This window comes from Oncorhynchus kisutch, linkage group LG16, assembly GCF_002021735.2.
Source record: "Oncorhynchus kisutch isolate 150728-3 linkage group LG16, Okis_V2, whole genome shotgun sequence".
NCBI lineage: Eukaryota > Metazoa > Chordata > Actinopteri > Salmoniformes > Salmonidae > Oncorhynchus > Oncorhynchus kisutch.
The window spans coordinates 9515401-9525867 of NC_034189.2; the positions used below are offsets into that span (position 1 = coordinate 9515401).

Here is a 10467-nt window from a genome sequence, read left to right on the forward strand (position 1 = left end):
CGAGTAGCACTCAGGGAGAAGGGCACAACGGCCACTAATCACAAAAGGCATGGATTTTTTAGGGTGCGTTACGGCCACACAAAGGGGATGCCGCTATGGAATTCGAGGCATTATCAAACGCTTGTTCAATTGTGAATGAGAGACTGATGTAGTGTTTGCAGTCTGCGCAAAAAAAAACAAAGCAGAGCTCATGCCTTTTCAAGCATCTTTTTTCAAATCATCATTAGTCGCATCATGTAGCCTTAAAATGCATTAAACATATAGCCCAATGTTTGTAGAACAACTAAAGTTACATAAATAACTCAAGTAAGCATATACAGTGGAAGTCGGAAGTTTACATACACTTAGGTTGGAGTCATTAAAACTAGTTTACATACACTTAGGTTGGAGTCATTAAAACTAGTTTACATACACTTAGGTTGGAGTCATTAAAACTAGTTTACATACACTTAGGTTGGAGTCATTAAAACTAGTTTACATACACTTAGGTTGGAGCCATTAAAACTAGTTTACATACACTTAGGTTGGAGTCATTAAAACTAGTTTACATACACTTAGGTTGGAGCCATTAAAACTAGTTTACATACACTTAGGTTGGAGCCATTAAAACTAGTTTACATACACTTAGGTTGGAGCCATTAAAACTAGTTTACATACACTTAGGTTGGAGTCATTAAAACTAGTTTACATACACTTAGGTTGGAGTCATTAAAACTAGTTTACATACACTTAGGTTGGAGTCATTAAAACTAGTTTACATACACTTAGGTTGGAGTCATTAAAACTAGTTTACATACACTTAGGTTGGAGTCATTAAAACTAGTTTACATACACTTAGGTTGGAGTCATTAAAACTAGTTTACATACACTTAGGTTGGAGTCATTAAAACTAGTTTACATACACTTAGGTTGGAGTCATTAAAACTAGTTTACATACACTTAGGTTGGAGTCATTAAAACTAGTTTACATACACTTAGGTTGGAGTCATTAAAACTAGTTTACATACACTTAGGTTGGAATCATTAAAACTAGTTTACATACACTTAGGTTGGAGTCATTAAAACTAGTTTACATACACTTAGGTTGGAGTCATTAAAACTAGTTTACATACACTTAGGTTGGAGTCATTAAAACTAGTTTACATACACTTAGGTTGGAGTCATTAAAACTAGTTTACATACACTTAGGTTGGAGTCATTAAAACTAGTTTACATACACTTAGGTTGGAGTCATTAAAACTAGTTTACATACACTTAGGTTGGAGTCATTAAAACTAGTTTACATACACTTAGGTTGGAGTCATTAAAACTAGTTTACATACACTTAGGTTGGAGTCATTAAAACTAGTTTTTCAACCACTCCACAAATTTCTTGTTAACAAACTACAGTTTTGGCAAGTCGGTTAGGACATCTACTTTGTGCATGACACAAGTATTTTTTTGCCAACAATTGTTTGCAGACAGATTATTTCACTTATTATTCGCTGTATCACAATTCCAGTGGGTCAGAAGTTTACATACACTAAGTTGACTGCCTTTAAACAGCTTGGAAAATTTCAGAAAATTATGTCATGGCTTTAGCAGCTTCTGATAGGCTAATTGACATAATTTCAGTCAATTGGAGGTGTACCTATGGATATATTTCAAGGCCTACCTTCAAAGTCAGTGCCTCTTTGGTTGACATCATGGGAAAATCAAAAGAAATCAGCAAAGACCTCAGAAAATAATTGTAGACCTCCACAAGTCTGGTTCATCCTTGGGAGCAATTTCCAAATGCCTGAAAGTACCACGTTCATCTGTACAAACAATAGTATGCAAGTATAAACACCATGGGACCATGTAGCTGTCATACCACTCAGGAAGGAGGCGCGTTCTGTCTCCTATAGTTGAACGTACTTTGGTGCGAAAAGTGTATATCAATCCCAGAACAACAGCAAAGGACCTTGTGAAGATGCTGGAGTAAAAAGGTACAAAAGTATCTATGTCCACATTAAAACGAGTCCTATATCGACATAACCTGAAAGGCCGCTCAGCAGGGAAGAAGCCACTGCTCCAAAACCGCCATTAAAAAAGCCAGACTACGGTTTGCAACTGCACATGGGGACAAAGATCGTACTTTTGGAGAAATGTCCTCTGGTCTGATGAAACGAAAATAGAACTGTTTGGCCATAATGACTATTGTTATGTTTGGAGGAAAAAGGGGGAGGCTTGCAAGCCGAAGAACACCATCCCAACCGTGAAGCACAGGGGTGGCAGCATCTTGTTGTGCTTTGGGGTGCTTTGCTGCAGGAGGGACTGGTGCACTTCACAAAATAGATGGCATCATGAGGTAGGAAAATTATGTGGATATATTGAAGCATCATCTCAAGATATCTGGAAGTTAAAGCTTGGTTGCAAATGGGTCTTCCAAATTGACAATGTATTTATTTAACTAGGCAAGTCAGTTAAGAACAAATTCTTATTTTCAATGGCAGCCTAGGAACAGTGGGTTAACTGCCTTGTTCATGGGCAGAACGACAGATTTGTACCTTGTCAGTTCAGGGATTTGATCTTGCAACCTTTCAGTTACTAGTCCAACACGCTAACCACTAACCACTATATAGAGGCAACATCATTGGGTATATAGAGGCAACGTCATTGGCTATAATGAGGCAGCATCATTGGGTATATAAAGGCAACATCATTGGGTATAATGAGGCAACATCATTGGGTATAATGAGGCAGCATCATTGGGTATAATGAGGCAGCATCATTGGGTATATAGAGGCAACATCATTGGGTATAATGAGGCAGCATCATTGGGTATATAGAGGCAACATCATTGGGTATAATGAGGCAGCATCATTGGGTATAATGAAGCAACATCATTGGGTATAATGAGGCAGCATCATTGGGTATAATGAGGCAACATCATTGGGTATATAGAGGCAACATCATTGGGTATAATGAGGCAGCATCATTGGGTATAATGAAGCAACATCATTGGGTATAATGAGGCAGCATCATTGGGTATAATGAGGCAGCATCATTGGGTATATAGAGGCAACCTCATTGGGTATATAGAGGCAACATCATTGGGTATAATGAGGCAACATCATTGGGTATAATGAGGCAGCATCATTGGGTATAATGAGGCAGCATCATTGGGTATAATGAGGCAGCATCATTGGGTATAATGAGGCAGCATCATTGGGTATAATGAGGCAGCATCATTGGGTATAATGAGGCAGCATCATTGGGTATATAGAGGCAACGTCATTGGGTATATAGAGGCAACGTCATTGGGTATAATGAGGCAACATCATTGGGTATAATGAGGCAGCATCATTGGGTATAATGAGGCAGCATCATTGGGTATATAGAGGCAGCATCATTGGGTATAATGAGGCAACATCATTGGGTATATAGAGGCAACCTCATTGGGTAGTATGCTGCAAAGTTTTTAAAGACATTACATTTACTGTTAGATTAATTCATTACACTGCTAACTAGCAGTACAAAGCAATCTGGCTCATGGGTTTTGAGTTTCCACTTGGTGATTAGCCTCAAGTGGTTGAGCCTGTGTAATATGTGTACACAAAAATATGTAAGCAAATTCATTCTATTGAACTAAATAAATATGCAATTCTGGAGCCCTATTTTGACAATAGCCTAATTGCACCCAACATTAATTCCTAACACTGGTTTATGTGACACATCAAAATATCATTACCTTCCGTTCCTGTTTGGACATGTTAAATGAAACAACATATTTCTTGAATCCTACCGTCTCAATAACTGTTTATAATTGTTTTCTTCTATTGCCTACCATTCTACGACAGCTGGCTCGGAACTGCTGTTAGTGGATGTTAAAGAACTGATTCTAGCTCTGAAAGATTCCAAAAAGAGGCCAATTATTTTAGGTCCAGAACCATCGCTCTGAAATATTCTGCAGGCTACTGGCATTACGCACCTGGCTAGAAGACTACCGTAGCTCTGTTGGCATAACGTTTATAGACAATTCTGATACCTTTTGGAAACCGAAGATGCTCTACGGGAATGATCCAAACCTTGGCTCCTGGACTCTGTACGTGCATTTCAAGGCTGCGTCGAGACAATGACTTATCAGTGACCCAAGTCCTGCTCAGATAATCCCTACCATTGTGTTGCTGAGCTGTCGTAGTGCTGCTGCAAATCTACATTGTCCCAGGGGCATTGGCAGTCGTAATGTAAGAAACCTAATTTATGTCCCTCCATCTCCATCTCCCCTAAATGCCTCTGCCAATCCTATAGCTATTGTATGCAGTAATCATGAACCTGAGTTAATACTGTTAGAACTGATGTGGTTTGCCCTAATAGGAAGTCCACTGTGTGCAGCTCACCTGCACTATCAGCTCAAACATAAATAACATAGTCATGTCTACCTCTGATAAGCCTCCCAGTAGAGCAATAAAAACTATCAAGCATCCCAGAAAAGTGCTAAACATAGTCTACATATGTTAATGTGGGCTAAGAAACAAGGGTCATGAAATTGATAACTTGCTAGTAACAGATAACAGTTATGTACTGACTATCTCTGAAACTCACTTAGATAATTAATACCTTTGATGATACAGTGGTAGCAATACATGGTTTCAACATCTTCAGAATTGACAGGAATGCCAATTGTGAAGGTGTTGCTGTTTATGTTCAGTCATATTCCTGTAAAGCTTAGCTGTTGAAGTAATATGGCTACAGGTTCATCTGCTCCACCTAAAGCCCATTTTTGTGGGAAGCTGCTATAGACCACCAAGTGCTAACAGTCAGTATATGGATAATATGTGTGACATGCTTGATAATGTATGTGATATCAACAGAGAGGTATATTTTCTGGGTGACCTAATTATGGACTGGCTGTCATCAAGCTGCCCACTCAAGACAACGCTTCAAACTGTAACCAGTGCCTGCAACCTGATTCAGGTTATCAGTCATCCTACCAGTGTAGTTACAAACAGCACAGGAATGAAATCATCCACATGTATTGATCACATCTTTACTAATGCTGCAGAAATCTGCTCTAAAGCAGCATCCACATCCATAGGATGTAGTGATCACAATATATAGTTGCCATATCTAGGAAAACCACAGTTCAAAAGGCTGGGCCTAATGTAGTGTATAAGAGGTCATACAATACGTTTTGTCGGGATTCCTATGTAGGAAATGTAAAGAATATTTGCTGGTCTGTGGTGTGTAATGAGGAGCAACCTGCACTTGACACATTTATTACATGTTTTATTCCAGTTACTAATAAGCTGTTAGAAAATTAAGAAAATGACTGTTAAAACTATGAAATCCCTGTGTTTTCGATGATGAATTGAACATTTTTATGGTTGAGAGGAATGAGGTAAAAGAATTGGCAAATAAGTCTGGCTTCACAGCCGGTTGGCAAACATACTGTAAAATTGAGAAATCATGTGACTAAACTGAACAAAAAGAAGAAGAAACTGTACTATGAAACAAAGATAAATGAGGTAAAGAATGAGAGTAAAAAGCTTTGGGGTAATCTTCAATTACATTTTGGGCAAAATGGCAAACTCGGTGCCATCCTTCATTGAATCAGATGGCTCATTCATCCCAAAACCCACTGATATTGCCAATTACTTTAATGTTTTCATTGGCAAGATTAGCAAATGTAGGCATGACATGCCAACAACAAATTCTGAACCTATACATCCATGCATAACTGATTAAATTATGAAAGACAAGCATTGCAATTTAGAATTTTGTAAAGTGAGTGTGGAACAGGTGGGAAAAAAAGATTGTTGTCTATCAACAATGACAAACCACCTGGATTTGACAACTTAGATGGATGATAGTGAACTATATTGCCACTCCTATTGGCCATCTCTTCTATCTAAGCCTACAGGAAAGTGTGTTCCCTCAGGCCTGGAGGGAAGAAAACGTTATTCCGCTACCCAAGAATAGCACGTACCCTTTACTGGCTCAAACAGCCAACCAATCAGCCAATCAGCTTGTTACCAACATTTAGTAAACTGTTGGGGAAAGTTTGACCAGATACAATGCTATTTCACAGTAAACAAATTATCAACAGATTCTCAGCAGGCTCATAAGGAAGGGCATTCAACATGTACAGTGCCTTTGGAAATTATTCAGACCCCTTGACTTTTTCCACATTTTGTTACGTTACAGCCTTATTCTAAAATGGATTAAATTGTTTGTTTTTTTCCCCCATCATCAATCTACACACAATACCCCATAATGACAAGATTGTTCGATCAGGTTCAAGTCTGGGCTCTGGATGGCCACTCAAGGACATTGAGTCTTGTCCTGAAGCCAGTCCTGCGTTGTCTTGGCTGTGTGCTTAGGGTTGTTGTCCTGTTGGTAGGTGAACCTTCGCCCCAGTCTGAGGTCCTCAGCGCTCTGGAGCAGGATCTCTCTGTACTTTGCTCTGTTAATTTTACATGCCTTATTAAAACATATTGGTCTAGGCTAAATGAGGTGTGCGACGATGATTGAACAAGTCGCATAAAAAAAGTAATTGTTTCTTATGTTGGGCATCATTCACAAGTGATAATATATAATTATATGCGGATTTGAGGGTTTAAGTGAGACTGCTCATAACAGCGCCACCTATAGGCCAATTGCTGGCATTATTTTTGACCAAGTTACTCATGGCCGATATTTTCCATGTGCCAAATTAGAAAAAGGTTAACAATCTGAGCTTGAGTTAATTGATGTCAAGAAAAACCATATCTAAAGAATACCAATAGATTCGCTGTGAACCCATCATTTAAAAAGGGAAAGGGGATACCTGAATGCAATTCAACTGAAATGTGTCTTCTGCATTTAACCCAACCCCTCTGAATCAGGGAGGTGTGGGGGGCTTCCTTAATCGACATCCACGTCAAAGACATCTTCTGACAGCAGATGGGAGGGGGGCAGGATTTGGACAATACTCGTAGGAAAGCAAAGCCACTTTGGATAATTAATGTTCTGGATTTCAGATAAATAGATGTGTGATTCATTTTTTTCTCCCCCTTTTCCGTCACAAAGTATAATGGATTTATACTATATTCCAATTGGGGGCGGTATTTCAACATATTCGATGCCAAACGCATTTAAAACCCACCGAAGAAGAAGAATAATGCTTCAGTGAAACTGCTTGCGGGTTGCTTTTGTTTGTGACCGGCATTCTGTCTTCGGGGACGAAGGCAGTGCTAAAAGAATATACAACGCTCATTCGACTGAAACATGTCTAAACTACAGTCATTGTGTGATATTTTAAATTATCACTTAAAGGTGGCTGCTGTGGAGAATTTAGGAGCAGTTGAGAAAAAGGTAGCTGAGTAACTTACAAGGTCGGAGATGAATGGTCGGCTACTGAAACAGCTCCGGGTTAGACTGGAGGTAAAACTATGCGGAATAGGTTCGTATGTAGCTAGATATATCTAATAATATCTAGCGATTAGCTACATACAGTTCTAACCAAATCATAAACTCTTTAGGCAAATAGGGATCATATAATCAACTATTTATCCCCAAAAAATCCCGTCTTGCAGGCCTATTCATGGGTGCACCCCCTTCACTCGGTCGCGCCGTTGCCATAGTTATCGACTTTCTACAGCTGCCGCAGCATATTGTCTGACTATGGTTAAAGTCGAACTGACAGCGTTTTAAGTACTTTGCAGATATGAAACAGACAATCATATCAGTCCATATCAAATTCCCAGTTTATGCTCTAAAACGAACTTCATAGAAGGTTTTAAAAATAGGTTATATTTGACTCAACATTCCATGATGTAGATTGGATGATGAATGTTAAAGATGCAATATTTAGAAATCAGAGGAGAAAAAATTGCAGTTTAAACTGTATTTTTTAAAATGTATTTGTCACATTCCTGGTCTGAACCTCTTGACTAGGTCGTTAGGTTACGGTCACTACATTACCCCCTTCCATCTATAACACGCCCCTCTTGTGTACATGCGTCTCTGATGGCCTCACGGGCACCATCACACTTCTGAGGCAATGTGGTGAATTCAGAGCATAGCCCCAGCCTGGTCTTGAACCAAGGTCCAGCGACTGTCAAGCTAATGCCTTAACCCTTAGACCAAGAGGTCCAAACCTCTTGACAAGGTCGCTAGATATTGGGTTAAGGTCGCTACTATATAATTAAATGGTTGTCTGTGTTACAAAAAAAATTGAAATGGGATTGTGCACTCCGGCATGTCTAAAGGCTGTATAGATAACCTCCTCTCCTTCCCTCCAGACTCCCTGCAGCTCTCTGTCTCTGAAGAGGAGGTTCCCCCTGAGCAGCAGGACTGTGAGCAGGAGTGGAGCCCCAGTCTGGGGCAGGATAAACTCTTGTGGCAGATGCTTGTAACATAAATGGTAGTAGCATCTATTGACTGACTGGGATGTGACGATTATTGTTCTGCTATGCAGATTTTTCGTCGCTGATCAGGATTTGACTGAGAATTTCTGTTTATAAGGTTGGAGACGTCTCCCCAGAACATAATCAAGCAATCTGACGGTATATTTTATTTCTGTGTGTCTGAGATTAAGGACAGGAGGACAAACATGGAGCAGCCACTGTCTCCTGGGGGAAAACACGGATTTGCCAACAACCCCGGTATCCAAAGGGCTGGAAGAAGAATGGTGTCGAATGTGTTGATGTGTTGAGTACATTTGATGCAATAACGAAGAAGAATGGTGTCGAATGTGTTGATGTACATTTGATGCAATAACGAAGAAGAATGATTTTCTTTTAGGGAAAGATTATTCAATAAAAACTGACTACACCTCTGCCTTGGAGGAGCTGATTGGTCCCGTAACCGTTGTCGATAACCTGACATCTGTCTGTAGTAACTGCAAAGGTCTGCTCTCCCAGTATCACAGCTGTAACGCAGATGCTCAGAGAATCACTCGTCTGGTGAAAAACATGACAAGGGAGCTTACAGTCGGATTTAAAAGGTGCACCACGTCTACTGAGAAATCGACGGAGAGGAAAAAGGCCACACTCTGTCACTTCTGTCCGCTGCAAGACAGATTGGCTCTGCATGAAGAAATCTGATTCATTCTGCATCCGTCCCATCATCAACATCATCAACCACTGTGACTGCACCGACCACACCAACTCCTGCAATGTGGTCTCCAGAAACCATAAAGGTTAGTATCAATGTTCTATCTGTCAATAAAATGTATTGTGCAGCGTAGAGCCCTTCTCCAAAGAACTAACCAGAGCCTGTATCCACAAAGCCTGTCAGTAAGAGTGCTGATCTAGGAATAGTTTCTTTTTAGCTCATAATGAATTAGATTATATGGACAGGTTAGGACCTGATCCTAGATCAGCATTCTAACTCCGAGGATCTTTGTGGATATGGGTCCAGCTGACAGTTGTGCTGTAGTTAAATGTTGGTGTTTGTGTAATTATCTAGCTTGTTATTGTCTTCAACGGTACTGTGTATATGTACAGCAGCGTTGGGTTCGATTCCATTTCAAATCAAACCAAATTCCGACTCAAAATGTTCTTTGTTGAAGAGCATTTTAATTCCTGTGTACTTCCTGAATTGACTGGCGTTGAAATGGGATTGATCCCAACCCTGCTGTAGCTATGTGCCTCTATTTCCTTGACTGTGTCCATTTCATAATACTGTCTGTATAACCTGTAGTACAGGGGTGTCAAACTCATTCCATGGAGGGCCGAGTGTCGGTTTTTCCTTTTTATGAACCTCTGCGGGATCGGTGTCCCTATACCGGGACAGTTGAGCTAACATGCGCTAATGTGATTAGCATGACGTTGTAAGTAACAGCAAACTTTCCAGGACATAGACATGTCTTATATGGGCTGAACATTTAAATTCTTGTTAAAATAACATGCTATTGTTTGAGGAGAGTGCACAACGACAGAGAACTTATCACGGCAACTGGTTTGATACATTCACCTCTGAAGATAAATAATGTACTTATATTCAGTAATCTTGCTCTGATTTGCCATTCTGAAGGACCCAGAGATAAAATGTAGCATAGTTTTGTTTGATAAAATAAATTTTATATTCAAATGTAGGTACTGGGATCTGAAGTTTGAGCCTCTGCTGTGTTTCCTATCAAGTGGTATCAAGAATCAGCATTTCAAGTGGTATCAAGAATCAGCATTTCAAGTGGTATCAAGAATCAGCATATCAAGTGGTATCAAGAATCAGCATATCAAGTGGTATCAAGAATCAGCATTTCAAGTGGTATCAAGAATCAGCATATCAAGTGGTATCAAGAATCAGCATATCAAGTGGTATCAAGAATCAGCATATCAAGTGGTATCAAGAATCAGCATATCAAGTGGTATCAAGAATCAGCATATCAAGTGGTATCAAGAATCAGCATATCAAGTGGTATCAAGAATCAGCATATCAAGTGGTATCAAGAATCAGCATGTCCTTTCTTCAGGTCCTGAGCTACAGGCAGTTAGATTTGGGTATGTCATTTTTTTGGCC

The 10467-nt window shown here is 39.7% G+C and overlaps 1 long non-coding RNA gene across 1 annotated transcript; it reads left to right on the plus strand.

Moving 5' to 3' along the window:
• Positions 1 to 7146: 7146 nt before the first annotated feature.
• On the plus strand, positions 7147 to 9769 carry LOC116353940 (uncharacterized). Its single transcript, XR_004203337.1, has 3 exons — positions 7147 to 7405; positions 8247 to 8368; positions 8537 to 9769. It is a non-coding gene; the product is annotated as an uncharacterized LOC116353940 (long non-coding RNA).
• Positions 9770 to 10467: the final 698 nt, after the last annotated feature.